The sequence below is a fragment of the Bombina bombina genome, chromosome 2, assembly GCF_027579735.1.
Source record: "Bombina bombina isolate aBomBom1 chromosome 2, aBomBom1.pri, whole genome shotgun sequence".
In the NCBI taxonomy this organism is placed as follows: Eukaryota; Metazoa; Chordata; class Amphibia; order Anura; family Bombinatoridae; genus Bombina; species Bombina bombina.
The window spans coordinates 614,664,231-614,680,742 of record NC_069500.1 but is presented as its reverse complement, the minus strand read 5'-3'; the positions used below and the strand labels follow the sequence as shown (position 1 = coordinate 614,680,742).

The following is a 16,512-nucleotide window of genomic DNA, read 5'->3' as shown; positions in this document are numbered from 1 at the left end:
TTTATATATATATATGATGGTGTTTTGGTACAATATATATCTATACATGTATGTATATATCTCAAAGTCACTGGAGATTTGAACTCTCAACTCTTAAACAGCTTGCCAGGGTGACAGGAATGTTGAAGATACAAACAATGATGAAGATGTGTACTCTCTGGACTTTTAAAATGAATCATTTTTTATAAACTGTGGCCAGTCTGATGAAGGGGAGAGTTTGATCCCAGAAACATCACAATTTATAATGAATTGTTCACTTTAAAAGTCCAGAAAATGTTTATCTTCATCATTGTGTATATATATATATATATATATATATATATATATATATATATATATATATGTGTGTGTTACTAGGACAAGTGCACTTTCACGAACAGTATCGCAAAATGCCAGGGTGCTTGAATTTGGGTAATAATAGCATAGACAGAAGACAGCACTCTCTGGTCTTAAATATACAGATTAGTTTATTTGCAGTGGCGTTTCGGGGAAAGCTTTCCCCGAAACGTCACTGCAAATAAACTAATCTGTATATTTAAGACCAGAGAGTGCTGTCTTCTGTCTATGCTAATATGCAGATATATATATATATATATATATATATATATATATATATATATATATAATACATAGACAATATTCTGCTATGTGCAGAACATTAGAATGTGAAATATTTACAGTAAATACACAGTATAACACTATTACATATGAATATTGCATAAATATGTTTTTAGATATTTTCATCTACGTAACTGCAAAGGCCTCCAATGCACTTATATATACAACCACAATTCCAAAAAAGTTGGGACAGTATGGAAAATGCAAAAAAAACCAACAAAACAAAAAGAGTAATTTGAAAAGTCATTTCACCCTGTACTATATTGAAAACACATTATTAACACATTTTTTATGTTTTATTTTGTGAATTTAATGTATTTTGGAAAATATTCACTCATTTCAAATCTGATGACTGTAACACGTTTGAGTCAGGACAGGGGCAATTCAGAACTAATAGTGAAGTGACAAGTTGAAATAAAAAGGTGATGTGAAACAGGTGAGACAATCTTGTAATCATAGTATATAAGGAGCCTCTAAAAAAGGCCTAGTCCTTCAAGAGCAAGGATGGGTTGAGGTTCAGCAATCTGCCAACAAATGTGTCAGCGAATAATCCAATACTTTGAGAACAACATTCCCCAAAGACAAATTGGTAGGATTTTGGACATTTCACTTTCTACAGTGCATAAAGGGCAATGTCAAAAGCCCCTTCTGAATGCGCGTGATCTCGATCCCTCAGACGTCACTGTCTCAGAAACCGTCATGACTCTGTAATGAATATCCTGACATGGACTCGGTACTACTTTGGTAAACCTTTGTCAGACAACACCATTTGCCGCTGCAGCCACAGATGCAAGTTTACTATGCAAATCAGAAGCCATACATCAACACTGTCCAGAAGCACTTCCGACTACTCTGGGCTCGGTCTTATCTGAGATGGTCAGTAGCACAGTGAAATCGTGTTTTATGGTCCGAAGAGTCAAAATTTCAGAAATTTTTTGAAAAAACAGCCATCGTGTTCTCTGGGCCAAAGAGGAAATGGACCATCTTAGATGTTTTTAGTGCCAGGTCTAAAAGCCAGCATCTCATGGTATGGGGGGGGGGGGGTGTCAGTGCCCATGGCATGAGTAACTTGCACATCTGTGAGGGCCACCATTAATGCAGAAAGATATGTTTACATTTTGGAGCAACATATGCTGCCACCCAGACGTCGTTGTTTCCAGTAACGTCCCTGCATTTTTCAGCAGGACAACTCCAAACCACATTCGGCCCGGATTACAAGTGCATGATTGCATAAGCAGAGAGTGCGGGTGCTAGCATGACCTGTCTGCAGTCCTGACCTGTCTCTGATTGAGAATGTGTGGCGCATTATGAAGCGCAAAATAAGGCTATGGAGGCCCCTGTACGGTTGCGCAGCTGAAGACATGGATAATGAATGGGGTAAATTTATGCTTGCTAAATTTAACTAACTGGTGTCTTTAGTGTCCAAAGGCTTAATATGTGGTAGTAAAAGAAAAGGTGACTTTTTTTTTTGCATTTTCCATACTGTCCCAACTATTTTGGAATTGGGGTTGTATTGCTATATATGTATACTATGTGTTTATATGTGTATAAATGTCTGTAAATACATATATACACATATGAATACATAAATACATTTGTACACACACATATATATATATATATCTATATATATATATATATGTGTACATATACATATCTTTAGACATGTATTTGTATGTAAGTCTATGTTAAAGCTTTCCCCGAAACGTCACTGCAAATAAACTAATCTGTATATTTAAGACCAGAGAGTGCTGTCTTCTGTCTATGCTAATATGCAGATATATATATATATATATATATATATATATATATATATATATATATATATATATATATATATATCATACATAGACAATATTCTGCTATGTGCAGAACATTAGAATGTGAAATATTTACAGTAAATACACAGTATAACACTATTACATATGAATATTGCATAAATATGTTTTTAGATATTTTCATCTACGTAACTGCAAAGGCCTCCAATGCACTTATATATACAACCACAATTCCAAAAAAGTTGGGACAGTATGGAAAATGCAAAAAAACAAAAAAAAAACAAAAAGAGTAATTTGAAAAGTCATTTCACCCTGTACTATATTGAAAACACATTATTAACACATTTTTTGATGTTTTATTTTGTGAATTTAATGTATTTTGGAAAATATTCACTCATTTCAAATCTGATGACTGTAACACGTTCGAGTCGGGACAGGGGCAATTCAGAACTAATAGTGAAGTGACAAGTTGAAATAAAAAGGTGATGTGAAACAGGTGAGACACTCTTGTAATCATAGTATATAAGGAGCCTCTAAAAAAGGCCTAGTCCTTCAAGAGCAAGGATGGGTTGAGGTTCAGCAATCTGCCAACAAATGTGTCAGCGAATAATCCAATACTTTGAGAACAACATTCCCCAAAGACAAATTGGTAGGATTTTGGACATTTCACTTTCTACAGTGCATAAAGGGCAATGTCAAAAGCCCCTTCTGAATGCGCGTGATCTCGATCCCTCAGACGTCTCTGTCTCAGAAACCGTCATGACTCTGTAATGAATATCCTGACATGGACTCGGTACTACTTTGGTAAACCTTTGTCAGTCAACACCATTTGCCGCTGCAGCCACAGATGCAAGTTTACTATGCAAATCAGAAGCCATACATCAACACTGTCCAGAAGCACTTCCGACTATTCTGGGCTCGGTCTTATCTGAGATGGTCAGTAGCACAGTGGAATCGTGTTTTATGGTCCGAAGAGTCAAAATTTCAGAAGTTTTTTGAAAAAACAGCCATCGTGTTCTCTGGGCCAAAGAGGAAATGGACCATCTTAGATGTTTTTAGTGCCAGGTCTAAAAGCCAGCATCTCATGGTATGGGGGGGGTGTCAGTGCCCATGGCATGAGTAACTTGCACATCTGTGAGGGCCACCATTAATGCAGAAAGATATGTTTACATTTTGGAGCAACATATGCTGCCACCCAGACGTCGTTGTTTCCAGTAACGTCCCTGCATTTTTCAGCAGGACAACTCCAAACCACATTCGGCCCGGATTACAAGTGCATGATTGCATAAGCAGAGAGTGCGGGTGCTAGCATGACCTGTCTGCAGTCCTGACCTGTCTCTGATTGAGAATGTGTGGCGCATTATGAAGCGCAAAATAAGGCTATGGAGGCCCCTGTACGGTTGCGCAGCTGAAGACATGGATAATGAATGGGGTAAATTTATGCTTGCTAAATTTAACTAACTGGTGTCTTTAGTGTCCAAAGGCTTAATATGTGGTAGTAAAAGAAAAGGTGACTTTTTTTTTTGCATTTTCCATACTGTCCCAACTATTTTGGAATTGGGGTTGTATTGCTATATATGTATACTATGTGTTTATATGTGTATAAATGTCTGTAAATACATATATACACATATGAATACATAAATACATTTGTACACACACATATATATATATATCTATATATATATATATGTGTACATATACATATCTTTAGACATGTATTTGTATGTAAGTCTATGTTAAAGCTTTCCCCGAAACGTCACTGCAAATAAACTAATCTGTATATTTAAGACCAGAGAGTTCTGTCTTCTGTCTATGCTAATATGCAGATATATATATATATATATATATATATATATATATATATATATATATATATATATATATATATATATATATAATACATAGACAATATTCTGCTATGTGCAGAACATTAGAATGTGAAATATTTACAGTAAATACACAGTATAACACTATTACATATGAATATTGCATAAATATGTTTTTAGATATTTTCATCTACGTAACTGCAAAGGCCTCCAATGCACTTATATATACAACCACAATTCCAAAAAAGTTGGGACAGTATGGAAAATGCAAAAAAACAAAAACAAAACAAAAAGAGTAATTTGAAAAGTCATTTCACCCTGTACTATATTGAAAACACATTATTAACACATTTTTTGATGTTTTATTTTGTGAATTTAATGTATTTTGGAAAATATTCACTCATTTCAAATCTGATGACTGTAACACGTTCGAGTCGGGACAGGGGCAATTCAGAACTAATAGTGAAGTGACAAGTTGAAATAAAAAGGTGATGTGAAACAGGTGAGACACTCTTGTAATCATAGTATATAAGGAGCCTCTAAAAAAGGCCTAGTCCTTCAAGAGCAAGGATGGGTTGAGGTTCAGCAATCTGCCAACAAATGTGTCAGCGAATAATCCAATACTTTGAGAACAACATTCCCCAAAGACAAATTGGTAGGATTTTGGACATTTCACTTTCTACAGTGCATAAAGGGCAATGTCAAAAGCCCCTTCTGAATGCGCGTGATCTCGATCCCTCAGACGTCTCTGTCTCAGAAACCGTCATGACTCTGTAATGAATATCCTGACATGGACTCGGTACTACTTTGGTAAACCTTTGTCAGTCAACACCATTTGCCGCTGCAGCCACAGATGCAAGTTTACTATGCAAATCAGAAGCCATACATCAACACTGTCCAGAAGCACTTCCGACTACTCTGGGCTCGGTCTTATCTGAGATGGTCAGTAGCACAGTGGAATCGTGTTTTATGGTCCGAAGAGTCAAAATTTCAGAAGTTTTTTGAAAAAACAGCCATCGTGTTCTCTGGGCCAAAGAGGAAATGGACCATCTTAGATGTTTTTAGTGCCAGGTCTAAAAGCCAGCATCTCATGGTATGGGGGGGGGGGTGTCAGTGCCCATGGCATGAGTAACTTGCACATCTGTGAGGGCCACCATTAATGCAGAAAGATATGTTTACATTTTGGAGCAACATATGCTGCCACCCAGACGTCGTTGTTTCCAGTAACGTCCCTGCATTTTTCAGCAGGACAACTCCAAACCACATTCGGCCCGGATTACAAGTGCATGATTGCATAAGCAGAGAGTGCGGGTGCTAGCATGACCTGTCTGCAGTCCTGACCTGTCTCTGATTGAGAATGTGTGGCGCATTATGAAGCGCAAAATAAGGCTATGGAGGCCCCTGTACGGTTGCGCAGCTGAAGACATGGATAATGAATGGGGTAAATTTATGCTTGCTAAATTTAACTAACTGGTGTCTTTAGTGTCCAAAGGCTTAATATGTGGTAGTAAAAGAAAAGGTGACTTTTTTTTTTGCATTTTCCATACTGACCCAACTATTTTGGAATTGGGGTTGTATTGCTATATATGTATACTATGTGTTTATATGTGTATAAATGTCTGTAAATACATATATACACATATGAATACATAAATACATTTGTACACACACATATATATATATATATCTATATATATATATATGTGTACATATACATATCTTTAGACATGTATATGTATGTAAGTCTATGTTAAATCTCTGAGACCTTATAACTTTTTTGTGCAATTTTTTTATTTTATTTTTTTATATATTTTATTTAATGGTGTTGATATGAGTGTAACTGTACTTTGTAATGTATTTTTGAAGTGTTTTGGGACACTTTTTGTTTTGTGAAATAGTTAACCAGAGCTCTGAGGTCGTGGAAACCCTACACGCATTAACTTCAACTGCACTCAAGTGATCGCGTTTACTTTCAACTTATAATACGAGTGGAAAACCTGGCGCACACAAACACCTGCAATAAACCCCAATGAAAATAACCAACATTTTTGGATGAGCATAAGGATCACCAGAGTTCATCCATAGATCTGATCTAATTGAAAGAAAATATTCTCACCATATTCAAATTAAAATGAGGGATCTTTTCATAAATATATATATTTTTTTGTAATGCAATATTTTCTGCGTATTTAACCTAGTATAATCATATTTTATTTAGTGTAGTAAGTTTTGGCGGCACATCTCTGCTTTGTTGTATGTTAAAATAGGTCTTAATATACTGAAGAAGAAAAAACAAATACTGTACATTTATAGAAAGTGATATGTGTTGAATACCTAATATCTTAGTCTAAGATATATCAAATAGTGCACCAATCACAACTAATAACTCTCTTAAGAGGAATTACTCCCCAAAAAACTCTATAAATCAATATAGCAAAAAACCCAAAGAGAGTTATTATAGAATAAAATAAATACTAATTTACTGACACATAGATTAAAGTCAAATAACCTCTATACCACCGGTGGTTTCACATATAAAAACAAATCATTAAAATGGGGAGAGGTATCCCTTCTCACAAAGATAAAAGATATGTTAGCAGCAAAATAGATCTGAATTTTAACTCCAGGTCTATTTTGCTGCTAACATATCTTTTATCTTTGTGAGAAGGGATACCTTTTCACATTTTTAATAAGAGCTTTTAACAAAATGATTTGTTTTTATATGTGAAACCACCGGTGGTATAGAGATTATTTGACTTTAATCTATGTGTCAGTAAATTAGTATTTATTTTATTCTATAATAACTCTCTTGGTGTTTCTTGATCAACTGGGATGGAAGCATTTTGGAAATCCTAAGCCGCTACCCTGGCTCAGTGGGTCCTAAAGGAAAATTGTAGTGGAAAATTACATGATCTGTATATTTTGCAAAACTCAAAAGGGTTAAATATATAGATAATGTCCTACTCAGGAGCTGTAGAGAACTAATGGTCGCAAGCAGGAAGCAGCCAGTAAGCTAATTGGCAACAGCAGTTGCATAACCCCTAACAGGTCATGTCCCTCTCATTTTCCACAATAACACCAAGATATTTTAGCAGGATCCATCTTGTTGGTGACAGATAAGCAATCAGTTAACTCATTCAGTATCACTAATTGACATAGAGATATTAAAAACACTTTAGAAAAAAACATTAAATAAAAGCACACTGACTCACACATACACAATGTGAACTTCACTGATTTGGTTAAAGTTATTTTCTATAGATTTGCATACACAAAAAGAGAAAAATACAAAGAACAAAAGAAGGCCGCCCCCTAGTCTAGACAATACTGACACGCTCCTTACCTATTTAGAAAATTGTGGCATTTATACTCACAATTTCTCAAAAGAAAAGTTAATATACAGTAAAATGCCAATATGCTTTTAATTAAAAACAATGATATATAAAAGTTATAACAAGGTTAAAAATAACTTGTACAAATGCACAAATGCAATGTTTCCTTTGTATAAAAAGAGAGAGGTGTACAACCAGAGGATGAACAATAGCGTAATAGCTTGTTCTATGGCAAGTTACCCTATGAGCATCCTCTTTTTGCCCAGCATGTGCCTTTCACAGAGGAAACTCTATATATCAGTCTGACCCTTACTAAACAGTACAGTCCAGCCCCGAAAAACTAGGCAATCCTTCTCTGAACTAGAGACATGGTAAACCCCAGATGTACGTTTGGGCCTAGTGTGGGCCTCGTGAGTGAGGTGCAGGAGGCCAAAACAATTGTCTGGGGTTGTCATTTCCCTTGTTCAAAAGAGAATTGTCTGGTATTTCGGGACTGGACTGACCTTGTTAGGTGATATCAGACTGATATACTTCAGGAAAGTTTTCCTCTGTGTAAAGCACAATTTAGCTAAAAGAAGCTACTCCCAGGTTGTAACTGGGCCATAGAACAAGCTGTTGTTGGTCCCTGGCAGTATTTGTATTATGACCCTAGGTAAAGTCTCCTTATGGATTATGGGGGAACCAGATGTGAACTCCTTGCCCAATGTGCTTAGAGGGATATGGCTGCAAATCACTAATGAGGCACAAAGGAGGCCATCACAATTGTCTGGGGTTGCCATTTCACTTGTTCAGGGGAGAATTGTTTGGTATTTTGAGGCTGGACTGACCTTGTTAGGCGGCATCAGACTGACATACTCCCAAGTGGTAACTGGGCTATGGAACAAGCCACTGAGCTGTTGTTCGTTCCTGGCAGACTGCTTCTCTTTCTGTATGTATTTATTTTTATAGATGTATGATTATATTTGACAGCAAAAAAAAAGAAGTTTGAAAGTGGTCAAAACTAGTTTTTAGTGGTCAAGGCTGCAGAGATAAAAAAAAGAAAGTGTTTTCTTGTGAACTGTAATACCAAAGTCTAATGGTTTCTATGCACTGTTTGGGGGTGTTAATAGGGTGCACAATTTAAAAACCTTGCAAAAAAGCATTTCAAGTAGTTTTTTCTGATTCAGAGGCCTGATATAAATGAGCTACATTGATCATTGTGTAGCATACAATAGGGCCAGGCACTCTGGGTATATGTGGAAATGCATAAGTTACAAATGGTGAATTACATGAAAAGCTGGCAACATAATTACTGACTATATATGTTTTTATTTCATGTTTATTATAATTATATATTCAATGTCCCTGTATATTCTGTTATTTGTAAATAAAAGGAATGTTAAGAAATTGGAGAGAAATAGCTTGGAGATGTGAAGAGTTGACAAAAAAGGGGATTCAAGTGGGGAAGAATTTTGCGAACATTTTGGAGAGATGGGAATGACTTAGGAAATTAAAGTCATGTGAGATGGAAAAGAAATATAGTTAAGGAGAAAAGGATGTTTAACCCTTTAGGTGGGAATATTGCGACACATGGTCGTCATCCACACAATGTAGTAATTGCAGATAACAACCATGTATCATCATCCTGGGGGCACTTTTACTTTTGGAGCCCATTGTTCCCCCCTGCACTCACCCCTACATCCCTGGTGGCTAAGTGGACCAGCTTCGTTGGGAGAATCCTGGGATGGTGGCGATGTCACCATGCCCTAAAACCCCTGAAGTGCCAGGACGATGCACAGGACTTAAGGGAGCTGGATGGAGGTAAGTATTTAAACCTTTCAATCTCAGCTCCCTTAAAGGAATAGTCTAGTCAAAACTATACTTTCATGATTCAGATAGAGCATGCAATTTTAAGAAACTTTCTTATTTACTTCTATTATAATTTCTCTTGTTAAGTGTATCCAGTCCACAGATCCTCCATTACTTGTGGGATATTCTCCTTCCCAACAGGAAGTTGCAAGAGGATCACCCACAGCAGAGCTGCTATATAGCTCCTCCCCTAACTGTCATACCCAGTCATTCTCTTGCAAGCCTCAACCAAGATGGAGGTCGTAAGAGGAGTGTGGTGTTTTATACTTAGTTTATTCTTCAATCAAAAGTTTGTTATTTTTAAATGGTACCGGAGTGTACTGTTTATCTCAGGCAGTATTTAGAAGAAGAATCTGCCTGCGTTTTCTATGATCTTAGCAGAAGTAACTAAGATCCATGGCTGTTCTCACATATTCTGAGGAGTGAGGTAACTTCAGAGGGGGAATAGCATGCCGGTTTTCCTGCAATAAGGTATGTGCAGTTAATATTTTTCTAGGGAATGGAATTTGCTAGAAAATGCTGCTGATACCGAAGTAATGTAAGTAAAGCCTTAAATGCAGTGAGAGCTACTGGTATCAGGATTATTAATAGAGATACATACTCTTATAAAAATGTAATATAAAACGTTTGCTGGCATGTTTAATCGTTTTTATATATGTTTGGTGATAAAACTTATTGGAGCCTAGTTTTTTTCCACATGGCTGGCTTGAATTCTGCCTAGTAACAGTTTCCTGACTTTCCACTGTTGTAATATGAGTGGGAGGGGTTTTTTTGTGCAGCAAAAATTACAGACACAGACATCCAGCTTCTTCCTGCATGATCCAGGATATCTCTGGAGGGCTCAAAAGGCTTCAAAGTCGTTTTTGAGGGAGGTAACAAGCCACAGTAGAGCTGTGGCAGTTGTGACTATTTAACAAAAAAAAACAACAAAAAAAAAAAAACATTTTGTCAGTTATTATTCTGTGTTTGGTATTAAGGGGTTAATCATCCATTTGTAAGTGGGTGCAATGCTCTGCTAACTTGTTACATACACTTTAAAAATGTTGTTAGTGTAACTGCCTTTTTTCACTGTTATTTCAAATTTTGGCAAAAATTTGTGTTTCTTAAAGGGGCAGTAACGTTTTTTATATTGTTTGTAAACTTGTTTAAAGTGTTTTCCAAGCTTGCTAGTCTCATTGCTAGTCTGTTTAAACATGTCTGACACAGAGGAAACAACTTGTTCATTATGTTTGAAAGCCATGGTGGAGCCCCATAGGAGAATGTGTACTAAATATATTGATTTCACCTTAAACAGTAAAGATCAGTCTTTAACTATAAAAGAAATATCACCAGAAGATTCTGACGAGGGGGAAGTTATGCCGACTAACTCTCCCCACGTGTCAGACCCTTCGCCTCCCGCTCAGGGGATGCACGCTAATATGGCGCCAATTGCATCAGGGACGCCCATAGCGATTACCTTGCAGGACATGGCTGCAATCATGAATAATACCCTGTCAGAGGTATTATCCAAGTTGCCTGAATTAAGAGGCAAGCACGATTGCTCTGGGGTTAGGAGAAATGCAGAGCGCGCAGATGCTGTAAGGGCCATGTCTGATACTGCGTCACAATATGCAGATCATGAGGACGGAGAGCTTCAGTCTGTGGGTGACGTCTCTGATTCGGGGAAACCTGATTCAGAGATTTCTAATTTTAAATTTAAGCTTGAGAACCTCCGTGTATTGCTTGGGGAGGTATTAGCTTCTCTGAATGACTGTAACACAGTTGCAGTACCAGAGAAATTGTGTAGGCTGGATAAATACTATGCGGTGCCGGTGTGTACTGATGTTTTTCCTATACCTAAAAGGCTTACAGAAATTATTAGCAAGGAGTGGGATAGACCGGGTGTGCCTTTTTCCCCACCTCCTATATTTAGAAAAATGTTTCCAATAGACGCCACTACACGGGACTTATGGCAGACGGTCCCTAAGGTGGAGGGAGCAGTCTCTACTTTAGCAAAGCGTACCACTATCCCGGTTGAGGACAGTTGTGCTTTTTCAGATCCAATGGATAAAAAATTGGAGGGTTACCTTAAGAAAATGTTTATTCAACAAGGTTTTATTTTACAGCCCCTTGCATGCATAGCGCCTGTCACGGCCGTGGCGGCATTCTGGTTTGAGGCCCTGGAAGAGGCCATCCATACAGCTCCATTGACTGAAATTATTGACAAGCTTAGAACACTTAAGCTAGCTAACTCATTTGTTTCTGATGCCATTGTTCATTTAACTAAACTTACGTCTAAGAATTCCGGATTCACCATCCAGGCGCGTAGGGCGCTATGGCTTAAATCCTGGTCAGCTGACGTGACTTCGAAGTCTAAATTACTCAACATTCCTTTCAAGGGGCAGACCTTATTCGGGCCTGGTTTGAAGGAAATTATTGCTGACATTACTGGAGGTAAGGGTCATACCCTTCCTCAGGACAGGGCCAAAGCAAAGGCCAAACAGTCTAATTTTCGTGCCTTTCGAAATTTCAAGGCAGGTGCAGCATCAACTTCCTCCGCTTCAAAGCAAGAGGGAACTTTTGCTCAATCTAAGCAGGCCTGGAAACCTAACCAGTCCTGGAACAAAGGCAAGCAGGCCAGAAAGCCTGCTGCTGCCTCTAAGACAGCATGAAGGAACGGCCCCCTATCCGACGACAGATCTAGTAAGGGGCAGACTTTCTCTCTTCGCCCAGGCATGGGCAAGAGATGTTCAAGATCATATCTCAGGGATATCTTCTGGACTTCAAAGCTTCCCCTCCACAAGGGAGATTTCATCTTTCAAGGCTATCTGCAAATCAGATAAAGAAAGAGGCATTCCTACGCTGTGTGCAAGACCTCCTAATTATGGGAGTGATCCATCTAGTTCCGCGGACGGAACAAGGACAGGGTTTTTATTCAAATCTGTTTGTGGTTCCCAAAAAAGAGGGAACCTTTAGACCAATTTTGGATCTAAAGATCTTAAACAAATTCCTCAGAGTTCCATCTTTCAAAATGGAAACTATTCGGACCATCCTACCCATGATCCAAGAGGGTCAGTACATGACCACAGTGGACCTAAAGGATGCCTACCTTCACATACCGATTCACAAAGACCATCATCGGTTTCTAAGGTTTGCCTTTCTAGACAGGCATTACCAATTTGTAGCTCTTCCCTTCGGGTTGGCTACAGCCCCGAGAATCTTTACAAAGGTTCTGGGCTCACTTCTGGTGGTTCTAAGACCGCGAGGCATAGCAGTAGCTCCGTATCTAGATGACATCCTGATACAGGCGTCAAACTTTCAAGTTGCCAAGTCTCATACAGAGATAGTTCTGGCATTTCTGAGGTCGCACGGGTGGAAAGTGAACGAGGAAAAGAGTTCTCTATCCCCACTCACAAGAGTCTCCTTCTTAGGGACTCTTATAGATTCTGTAGAAATGAAAATTTACCTGACGGAGTCCAGGTTATCAAAACTTCTAAATGCTTGCCGTGTTCTTCACTCCATTCCGCGCCCTTCGGTGGCTCAGTGTATGGAGGTAATCGGCTTAATAGTAGCGGCAATGGACATAGTGCCATTTGCGCGCCTACATCTCAGACCGCTGCAATTATGCATGCTGAGTCAGTGGAATGGGGATTACACAGATTTGTCCCCTCTGCTAAATCTGGATCAAGAGACCAGAGATTCTCTTCTCTGGTGGTTTTCTCGGGTCCACCTGTCCAAGGGTATGACCTTTCGCAGGCCAGATTGGACAATTGTAACAACAGATGCCAGCCTTCTAGGTTGGGGTGCAGTCTGGAACTCCCTGAAGGCACAGGGATCGTGGACTCAGGAGGAGAAACTCCTTCCAATAAATATTCTGGAGTTAAGAGCGATATTCAATGCTCTTCTGGCTTGGCCTCAGTTAGCAACACTGAGGTTCATCAGATTTCAGTCGGACAACATCACGACTGTGGCTTACATCAACCATCAATGGGGAACCAGGAGTTCCCTAGCGATGTTAGAAGTCTCAAAAATAATTCGCTGGGCAGAGTCCCACTCTTGCCACCTGTCAGCAATCCATATCCCAGGCGTGGAGAACTGGGAGGCGGATTTTCTAAGTCGTCAGACTTTCCATCCGGGGGAGTGGGAACTCCATCCGGAGGTGTTTGCTCAATTGATTCATCGTTGGGGCAAACCAGAGTTGGATCTCATGGCGTCTCGCCAGAACACCAAGCTCCCTTGTTACGGATCCAGGTCCAGGGACCCAGAAGCGACGCTGATAGATGCTCTAGCAGCGCCTTGGTTCTTCAACCTGGCTTATGTGTTTCCACCGTTTCCTCTGCTCCCTCGACTGATTGCCAAAATCAAACAGGAGAGAGCATCGGTGATTCTGATAGCACCTGCGTGGCCATGCAGGACTTGGTATGCAGACCTAGTGGACATGTCATCCTTTCCACCATGGACTCTGCCTCTAAGACAGGACCTTCTGATACAAGGTCCTTTCAATCATCCAAATCTAATTTCTCTGAGACTGACTGCATGGAGATTGAACGCTTGATTCTATCAAAGCGTGGCTTCTCCGAGTCAGTCATTGATACCTTAATACAGGCACGAAAGCCTGTTACCAGGAAAATCTACCACAAGATATGGAGTAAATATCCGTATTGGTGTGAATCCAAGAATTACTCATGGAGTAAGGTTAGGATTCCTAGAATATTGTCTTTTCTCCAAGAGGGCTTGGACAAAGGATTATCAGCTAGTTCCTTAAAGGGACAGATTTCTGCTCTGTCTATTCTTTTGCACAAGCGTCTGGCAGAGGTTCCAGACGTTCAGGCTTTTTGCCAGGCTTTGTTTAGAATTAAGCCTGTGTTTAAACCTGTTGCTCCTCCGTGGAGCTTAAACTTGGTTCTTAAAGTTCTTCAAGGAGTTCCGTTTGAACCCCTTCATTCCATTGATATTAAACTTTTATCTTGGAAAGTTCTGTTTTTGATGGCTATTTACTCGGCTCGGAGAGTCTCTGAGCTATCTGCCTTACAATGTGATTCTCCTTATCTGATTTTTCATGCAGATAAGGTAGTTCTGCGTACCAAACGTGGGTTTTTACCTAAGGTGGTTTCTAACAAGAATATCAATCAAAAGATTGTTGTTCCATCATTGTGTCCTAATCCTTCTTCAAGGAAGGAACGTCTTTTACATAATCTGGACATAGTCCGTGCCTTGAAGTTTTACTTACAAGCTACTAAGGATTTTCGTCAAACATCTTCCCTGTTTGTCGTTTACTCTGGACAGAGGAGAGGTCAAAAGGCTTCGGCAACCTCTCTGTCCTTTTGGCTTCGGAGCGTAATACGCCTAGCCTATGAGACTGCTGGACAGCAGCTCCCTGAAAGGATTACAGCTCATTCTACTAGAGCTGTGGCTTCCACATGGGCCTTCAAAAATGAGGCCTCTGTTGAACAGATTTGCAAGGCTGCGACTTGGTCTTCGCTTCACACTTTTTCAAAATTTTACAAATTTGATACTTTTGCTTCTTCGGAGGCTGTTTTTGGGAGAAAGGTTCTACAGGCAGTGGTTCCTTCCGTTTAAGTTCCTGCCTTGTCCCTCCCATCATCCGTGTACTTTAGCTTTGGTATTGGTATCCCACAAGTAATGGATGATCCGTGGACTGGATACACTTAACAAGAGAAAACATAATTTATGCTTACCTGATAAATTTATTTCTCTTGTAGTGTATCCAGTCCACAGCCCGCCCTGTCCTTTTAAGGCAGGTCAAATTTTAATTAAACTACAGTCACCACTGCACCCTATGGTCTCTCCTTTCTCTGTTTGTTTTCGGTCGAATGACTGGATATGACAGTTAGGGGAGGAGCTATATAGCAGCTCTGCTGTGGGTGATCCTCTTGCAACTTCCTGTTGGGAAGGAGAATATCCCACAAGTAATGGATGATCCGTGGACTGGATACACTACAAGAGAAATAAATTTATCAGGTAAGCATAAATTATGTTTTTTTTCATTCTCTCTCATCTTTATTTGAAATAGCAGGAATAAAAACTTTGGATCTGGCCCATTTTAGGTTAAGAACCTCGGTTACTCTTGCTGATTGGATGGCTAAATGTAGCCACCAATCAGCAAACCCTACTGAACCAAAAATAATCAGGCTCCAAAGCTTTCATTCCTGCTTTTTCAAATAAAGATATCAAGAGAACAAATACAAATTTATAATAGGACTAAATTAGAAAGTTGCTTAAAATTGCATGCTCTATCTGAATCATGGAAGAAAACATTTGGGTTTACTATCCCTTTAAGCACTAATAACCCCCAAGACCCACCGTTTGAAATCACCTGCTCTTTCAAACAAGTGTCTTGAGGTATAATATTTAAACACATATTTTTAAAAAATAAAATAAAAAACCCTACACTTACACACACTCGGCTAGATTTGGAGTTTTGTCGGTAACGACCCCAAAAGCTAACGCCAGCTTTTTTCTGGCCGCACCATAAAAATAACTCTGGTATTGAGAGTCCACAGAATGGCTGCGTTAGGCTCCAAAAAAGGAGCGTAGAGCATATTTAACGCAGCTTCAACTCTCGATACCAGAGTTGCTTACGCAAGCGGCCAGCCTCAAAAACGTGCTCGTGCACGATTCCCCCATAGGAAACAATGGGGCTGTTTGAGCTGAAAAAAAAACCTAACACCTGCAAAAAAGCCGCGTTCAGCTCCTAACGCAGCCCCATTGTTTGCTATGCGTAAACACTTCCTACGTCTGCACCTAACACTCTAACATGTACCCCGAGTCTAAACACCCCTAACCTTACACTTATTAACCCCTAATCTGCCGCCCCCTCTATCGCTGACCCCTGCATATTATTATTAACCCCTAATCTGCCGCTCCGTAAACCGCCGCTACTTACATTATCCCTATGTACCCCTAATCTGCTGCCCTAACATCGCCGACTCCTATATTATATTTATTAACCCCTAATCTGCCCCCCACAACGTCGCCTCCACCTGCCTACACTTATTAACCCTTAATCTGCCGAGCGGACCTGAGCGCTACTATAATAAAGTTATTAACCCCTAATCCGCCTCACTAACCCTATAATAAATAGTATTAACCCCTAATCTGCCCTCC

The 16,512-nt window shown here is 39.3% G+C and overlaps 1 protein-coding gene across 1 annotated transcript in view; it reads left to right on the top strand.

The window, feature by feature from the left end:
- RFX3 (regulatory factor X3) overlaps positions 1-16,512 on the top strand; it is a 445,346-nt gene that overhangs the window by 134,196 nt on the left and 294,638 nt on the right. The window lies entirely within an intron of this gene.